Here is a 6,331-nt window from a genome sequence, read left to right as displayed (position 1 = left end):
TTTGAATAACAAAAATTTGACAACTAATAATCCCAATGCTTGGGACGTGTCTCGCAATGTTACGACTCTACACGGCGGCCATTAAACCGACTGCTTTCCGCGACGCGGTCGCTTTTCCTCGTGCGGTCCGCCCGAAGCTACGAACCCGTATCGGTAGCTTTACAATAGCGACGGCGACGCTCGTCTCACCCTCGGCGTCCTGATCCTTCCGTTCATTTTCGACCATCTTCCTCACGGCAGCGATTCTTGAAAATTCTCTCGTCAGCGACGACTTCGCACGTCCTTTATAAATCGTCGGTTCAGCCACAGCACGAGTGGGGCCCGGGAGCTCCTTGCAGAGTCACGCAGACCGTTCGGCCCCTATCCCCCTAAGGAGGCCGTCACGCCGATTGGCCGCACAGGTCCTCGCGGCCGCGAATCCTTGCTCTTAAGAGCTCGTAATTTCCTTCCAAGGGCTCTTTTTCCGTCTGAGGTTCCAGAACTTCCCGGGCTGGCGGGGGATGTCCTGGCAGATCGTTTTCCAGCTCCACGTCGGGGACATATGCCCCCGACTGACATCCCTTAGATGACCGGGAATTACCGCCTCCGGTCGTACCCTGTAAGGGGGCCGCGACGTAAGAAAGTTTTAGGGCGGCAGCGGACTACAAGTAAATATACGAAACAATATGACTTGCGTGTCCGGGTTCCCGTATAAACGGCCTTCCAACGTAGCGTCACCTCTTCTTTCTTCCTTCCGATGTAGTCTTCCTTCCCCCGTTGGCGGGTGAGACGACATAATTATAGAATAACAAAACAGTTGTCGAGCGCGATTCGTGGCGATTCTAACTTTAATTGTGAGACCAATCACTAACACAATAAGAAAAAAGAAGTCTTAAAAAGAAGCCGAAAAAAGAAAAATTGTTAAACAAAAACAGACAATTACGAGGTGCACTCGCAGGTGCGCTCGCACGCGCTTTCGTGTGCGCGCTCACCCTCCGAGTCGGGAGGATGCGCGATTCTACCACTGACAATTTTCGACAATGACGGACAAAAATTGTCACGCCACAATCTCAAAATATCAACGAAGCAAAATAAAATATCTCTCCATGCGTAAGTATGGCCTTACTTTGTAGATAATTTCAAGCCAAGCTTTAAGGTTATATATTGAATTAATTTAAATTATATAAATATAAAAAATATGTGTGTATTTTAAGTGTATATAATGAACATTAAAATAATTAAAAAATTTGATAGCTGGACACATTCTTTTTCATCTTTTTCAAATTTCAAATAATATTTTGATAACTATTCTATATTTTTTCATGTTCGAATTACGCAGTATCATCACGCGCAAGCGCACAGCAAACAAGCATTCAGACAAGGACAGGATAGATGTTGGAGACACTTTTATTACATTGGTTACATACGGTATGGCCCTTCCAGTATGTATGTTCTAAGGGTATAATATGTAGTGATGGTCTGTGTTCAATATACGTGGTGCTAGTGAGTGTTAGGTAATTTTAAGGTATCCCCTGCAGTGAGGTTGCGGTGATTCGGCGGCCCGCGATATCTGGCATTTCTACGCCGTACACAAAACTTAGGATAAGAGACAGATTATGTCTTGTTCTGGGGTGTGGATTATTCCATCCTTTGAGGAGTGGGTTTCGCGTTCTCTTTCTTCTGCCCCAGTGCCGATGGTGCCGCTTGAGCGCAAGACGTGCCACATGGGAACTAGCCCCTGTTGTGGTGGGGATCTTGATTTTGTGGATGCTGGAGATTTATATCACTTTTCTTTTATGGCCGACAGAGTATCCGCCTGTCGTGTGCCAGGGCGCATCTTAGATGTGAGCCTTATCTCGGATAGGTCAAGAGTGCGTCGGCAGGTTCTCGGCCGTTTGATATTACAGACATATAACAATTATGAAATGACGGACACAGAAAAAGCAACAAGGTGAAGGGTCGGATCCCCGTCTCGGTTTCCCGGAAGTAGTGTCCCCGCTCTCGGGGTCGAACCTGCATTTGCTCTGCGAGGCCTCCAGCGAGGGGTAGGTCGTGGGGTTGCCGACGGATTCCGCGACTGAAGCTGCTACCGATGATAGGGTTAAGGATTGGGGTGCTTGTGGCATTCCAGGTGTCGTGTTGATCACAACGCCTAAGTCGGGGCTGTCTGCGCCGAGAATAACTTTGACCGGGCTAGATTTGGAGGTCGTTCAGAATAAGGGACTGCCGAGTCTTGCACGCACATTTAGGAGTAGCTATACTATTGCGGGGGGGGGGGCTTTCTCTCTTACGATAGCGGGTCCCTCGGGCTTATTGCGCGCCTCGAGACCTAGAATTGCCGAAGACATTATTCTTCCTAAGGAGATGAAAATAAGGATTGTAGAAAGCGATATTGTCAACTCCCCTGTAACTATTGCAGATACTGTAAGAATGTTTTCCGGGGAAGGGTATGCGAATGTATCGACGGATTCTGTTGAGTCGTCCTGCAAGACTTATTCTAGTGTGGCCAATAAAAAGATGGGGAAAAGGAGAGAGCACGAGCTGGAGGGCAGCAATGCCGTTGGATCGCGTTCTCTCTCTGGAATGTGTGCTGGCAGGATGGACGTCGAGGACGACGATCTTGATAGATTGAACTTCGCGATCATCCTGAAAACTAGGAGACCCTCGTCTAACGATGAAAGTGGCGAAAAAACACAAGAGGCTTGTGGAGTGTCCGCACGACGGCACCCTCAGCTCGGCCCAGAGAGCAGTCCTGGAGGAGATCATCACCCTCTTTCCAGTGATGTCTCCGGGGACCGTTATGGCTAAGGCACTAAGGGTGTTGGATGCGGCTAACGAAGCGCAACAGACCACCATATCCATTAAGAGATTTAAGGAGGCGTATAATAGTTGGGGTACAAGTAGCCAAACAAGCCGTTCAAAAGCTTGCGGCCGACTCTATTAGAGTTAGTGGCCTAGTGCAGGATTTCGAGCGGGAAATCATCAAGCTCTGCAAAGAGTTGGTGGAAATAAGGACAGATAGGGACTCCTTGCTGGAGGAAATTAGGTCCCTCCGCAGAGAGAACAGGAAACAACGGGCTCCCTCCCGTCGAAGGAGGGACAATCCCATTATTCGTGTTAGGGATACGTTCCCCTCTGACTCGGAGAGCCACATGCGTTGCTTGCGGCGAGAAAATAGGTCTCCAGCCGCAATGCTTAAAGAAAAGAAGCCAGGCGTGAGAAGATCCCTTCCGCTTATCGACCGCCACTGAAAGATTTGTCAAACCGCCTAAGTGATGAATGCGCCGTCCCCAATCGGGTGGATAGGCGTGGACGTATAGTTGCGTCAATCGTTACCGAGGAGGACACTAGTGGCGCGCAGGTGGGAGACCCGGTGGATGAGTGGCTGACGGCCTCCGGCTCGGATGCGGGAGGAGGGCCGTGGATTGAGGTGCCCAGCAGGTCTAAAAGGAAAAGGACAAGAAAGCAGAAAAAGAAGATTTTCCATACTGGCGATAATGTGCCATCTGGCCGTCCTGCGGTGTCCGGAGTGACTAGTGCTGGCACTGAAGCTGGGACGTCTGATCGCGTTGGTGGGGACGTTGCGGGGGTCGGACGGGTTGGACGTGTTGGTGGTGCTGCGGGTTGTTGGAACCGCCCTTCAGCCCCTCCCTCCCCCCGGCGTCCGGAGAGTCGCTGGTTTGCGCTGACGCTCACCCTGCTGCCACTCGCACGCGGTACGTGCACCGAGAACCTCAGCGGTTTTCATTCGGTGCAACGAGGAAGGACTCTCATATGCGAAGGTGGTTGGTCTCGCAAGAAGCAAGGTGGATCTAGCTGAACTAGGCATTGTAGACACCAAAATTAGGAAGGCACAGACAGGTAGTATCTTGGTTAAAATTCACGGGAAGAACTCGAAACTAAAAGCAGATGGTCTATCAAAAAGGCTCAGACTTGTTTTCTAGGAACATGAGGGCCGGGTTTCGGTTGTGAGGCCCATTAGAAAGTTGGAGTTACGAATCCTATGGACGTGGAGCACTCTATCACCACCGACGAAGTGATTGACAGACTTGTTAAAGCGGGAACTTATTTTGGTGTTGTAAGAGGTGACGTTAGAGTGGGACCACTGCGTTCCGGATGGGGTGGGTTGAACTCAGTCTGGGCACAGTGCCCCAAAGAACTGGCGGAGAAACTGGTCCATAATGGGCACCTGAGGCTCGGCTGGTCGAATAACAGGGTCTTTTCCATGGTTAGACGCCGCCTGCTATGATTCAGGTGCCTTGCGGTCGGACATACCCGTGTGAATTGTATGGGCTCAGTCGATAGATCGGTTCTATGCTTTAACTGCGGAAAGGAAGGACGTAGGTCCTTTTTATGTAGGGCGAGGCCATACTGCCCAGTGTGTGCCTCGTGCGGCCTGAAGGGAAAGATCGGAAGACACGGGTAAAGGAGACAGCAGTGGTAGTTCGATCGGGGGGCTGCAGCGTATGCTACTGAGGAGAGTATGGTTGATCCTTCCAATGGCCAAGTTGGCATCGATTAATGTCAACCACTCGAGATCTGCGCAAGGCTTGATTGTGCAGGTTTGTGAGAAGGAGGGCTTAAGGTTGGTTGTGGTCACTGAGCCCCATTCTGTGCCGACGGATGGCAGATGTCTTCGAACGCCCCCGACCGCTGCCATTATATGAAGTGACCTGCCATGCTCCCCAACGATGCGGAGCGATGGATATATGGCCATCGAGTGGGGAAGAGTGGTAATCTTTGGCTGCTACTTTTCACTCAACAAGACGGTCTGCAGTTGGTTGTCCTAACTGGAGGGCGGTCTGTCGAAGTATGTCGATAGATCGGTTCTGCTGCTCGGCTACTTTAACGCGCGATCCCATTTATGGGGTAGAGGAAACGAGAACCCCAGGAGGAACATTTTGGTGGAATGGGAGTACAGAGTGGGGCTTAGCCTTCTCAAAATGGATTTTGTCCCGTCGTCCTGGCGTAGAGGAGGTGTGTCCTGTGTGGATGTCACGTGGGCCATCCCCAGTGCTGCCACGTATGTTAAAGAATGGAGGTGGCGACGCAGGTGGAGTCCCTGTCTGACCATAGGTATATTCTTATGTAAATAAGGACTTTCTCCATCGGCCTTCTTACCAGAGTTACCGCTAGGAAAGTCTTTCCTAGATGGTGCATTGAGAGGATCAAGGGGGATCTACTCGACGCCGGAACCTTATTAAAGTCATGGACCCCTTCTCCGGTAGACGCTGCTGGCGAGGAGCATGTCAGATTGGTGGACGGCACGCTGAGGGAGATCTCTAACCTCTCTATGCCGAGGAGATCTGCCTTTTGCAGATCCTCAGCGTATTGGTGGAATGAGGAGATCACCGATCTGTGCGCCGTCTGTAATCGGTATCGTAGCGTCTTACGCTCCGGAGATATGCAAGACCGGAACTAGAACGCGAGCTCTGGACTTTATTGAAGGAGCCTAGGAGGAGACGCTGGAGATCGATCCATGGGGCATGCCTACTGGGTCGTCTTAAATAATCTCTTCTCAGGCTCCTCATAGGATGAGACCCTTCCACCTGGAGTGGTCTCGGACATTGTTCGCGCCCTATTCCCGCGTCTTCAGGTTGGGGATTATCAGCCGACCTCTTTCGTGTGGGGAGATGAGTTGGCTGTTATCGGGTTTGAAGTGGTGGAGGTATGTTCCAGGATTACGCCTGGAAGAGCACCTGGATTGGACCAGATCACTGATAAAGTGGTCAGGGATACTTTGTACATGCTTGCTGCCCTTTAGGCGCGCACTTTTACGGTTCTTCTTGAGGAGAGCCGCTTCCCTTCTGACTGGAAGGTCGCAAGATTGGTCCTCCTCAAGAAACCTAACAAGCCGGATCTGGTACCCACCTCTTATCGACCGATTTGTCCACTCAATGAGTCGGGCAAATTGTTTGAGAGGGTAATTTGCGGGCGATTGCATCTTTGCCTGGATAACGTCGGAGGTATTTCCGATAACCAGTTCTGGTTCCGTACCAACGATTGATGTGGTTTGGCGTTTGAGGGAGTGGGTGGGTGACGGCGTGCGGGATGGGGGTGTAGTGGAGGCGGTGTCTTTAGACATCGCCAACGCCTTTAACTCCCTTCTATGGCCGGACATCTACTCTGCTCTATCGGATAAAGGGGTGTCTGACTATATCAGGCAAGTCATCGTGAATTATTTATCTGATAGGTACTTGGTATATGTTAGCCGTAATGACGCGTTTGTTAGATTTCCGGTTACGTGCAGCGTTCCACAGAGTTCAGTTTTGAGGCCGACCATATGGAACATAGGCTACGACTCCGTTCTGCATTTGGGGCTGCCAGTGGGCTGTTCCATCCTATGTTACAC

General features: G+C 50.8%; 1 pseudogene; it reads right to left on the bottom strand.

Moving 5' to 3' along the window:
- Positions 1-360: 360 nt before the first annotated feature.
- LOC108764861 (uncharacterized) lies at positions 361-775 on the bottom strand (annotated as a pseudogene).
- Between the last annotated feature and the right edge of the window lie 5,556 nt (positions 776-6,331).

Source organism: Trachymyrmex cornetzi, unplaced genomic scaffold (assembly GCF_001594075.2).
Source record: "Trachymyrmex cornetzi isolate Tcor2-1 unplaced genomic scaffold, Tcor1.1 scaffold455, whole genome shotgun sequence".
In the NCBI taxonomy this organism is placed as follows: domain Eukaryota; kingdom Metazoa; phylum Arthropoda; class Insecta; order Hymenoptera; family Formicidae; genus Trachymyrmex; species Trachymyrmex cornetzi.
The sequence above is the reverse complement of the archived record's forward strand: the minus strand, read 5'-3'. Positions and strand labels throughout refer to the sequence as shown.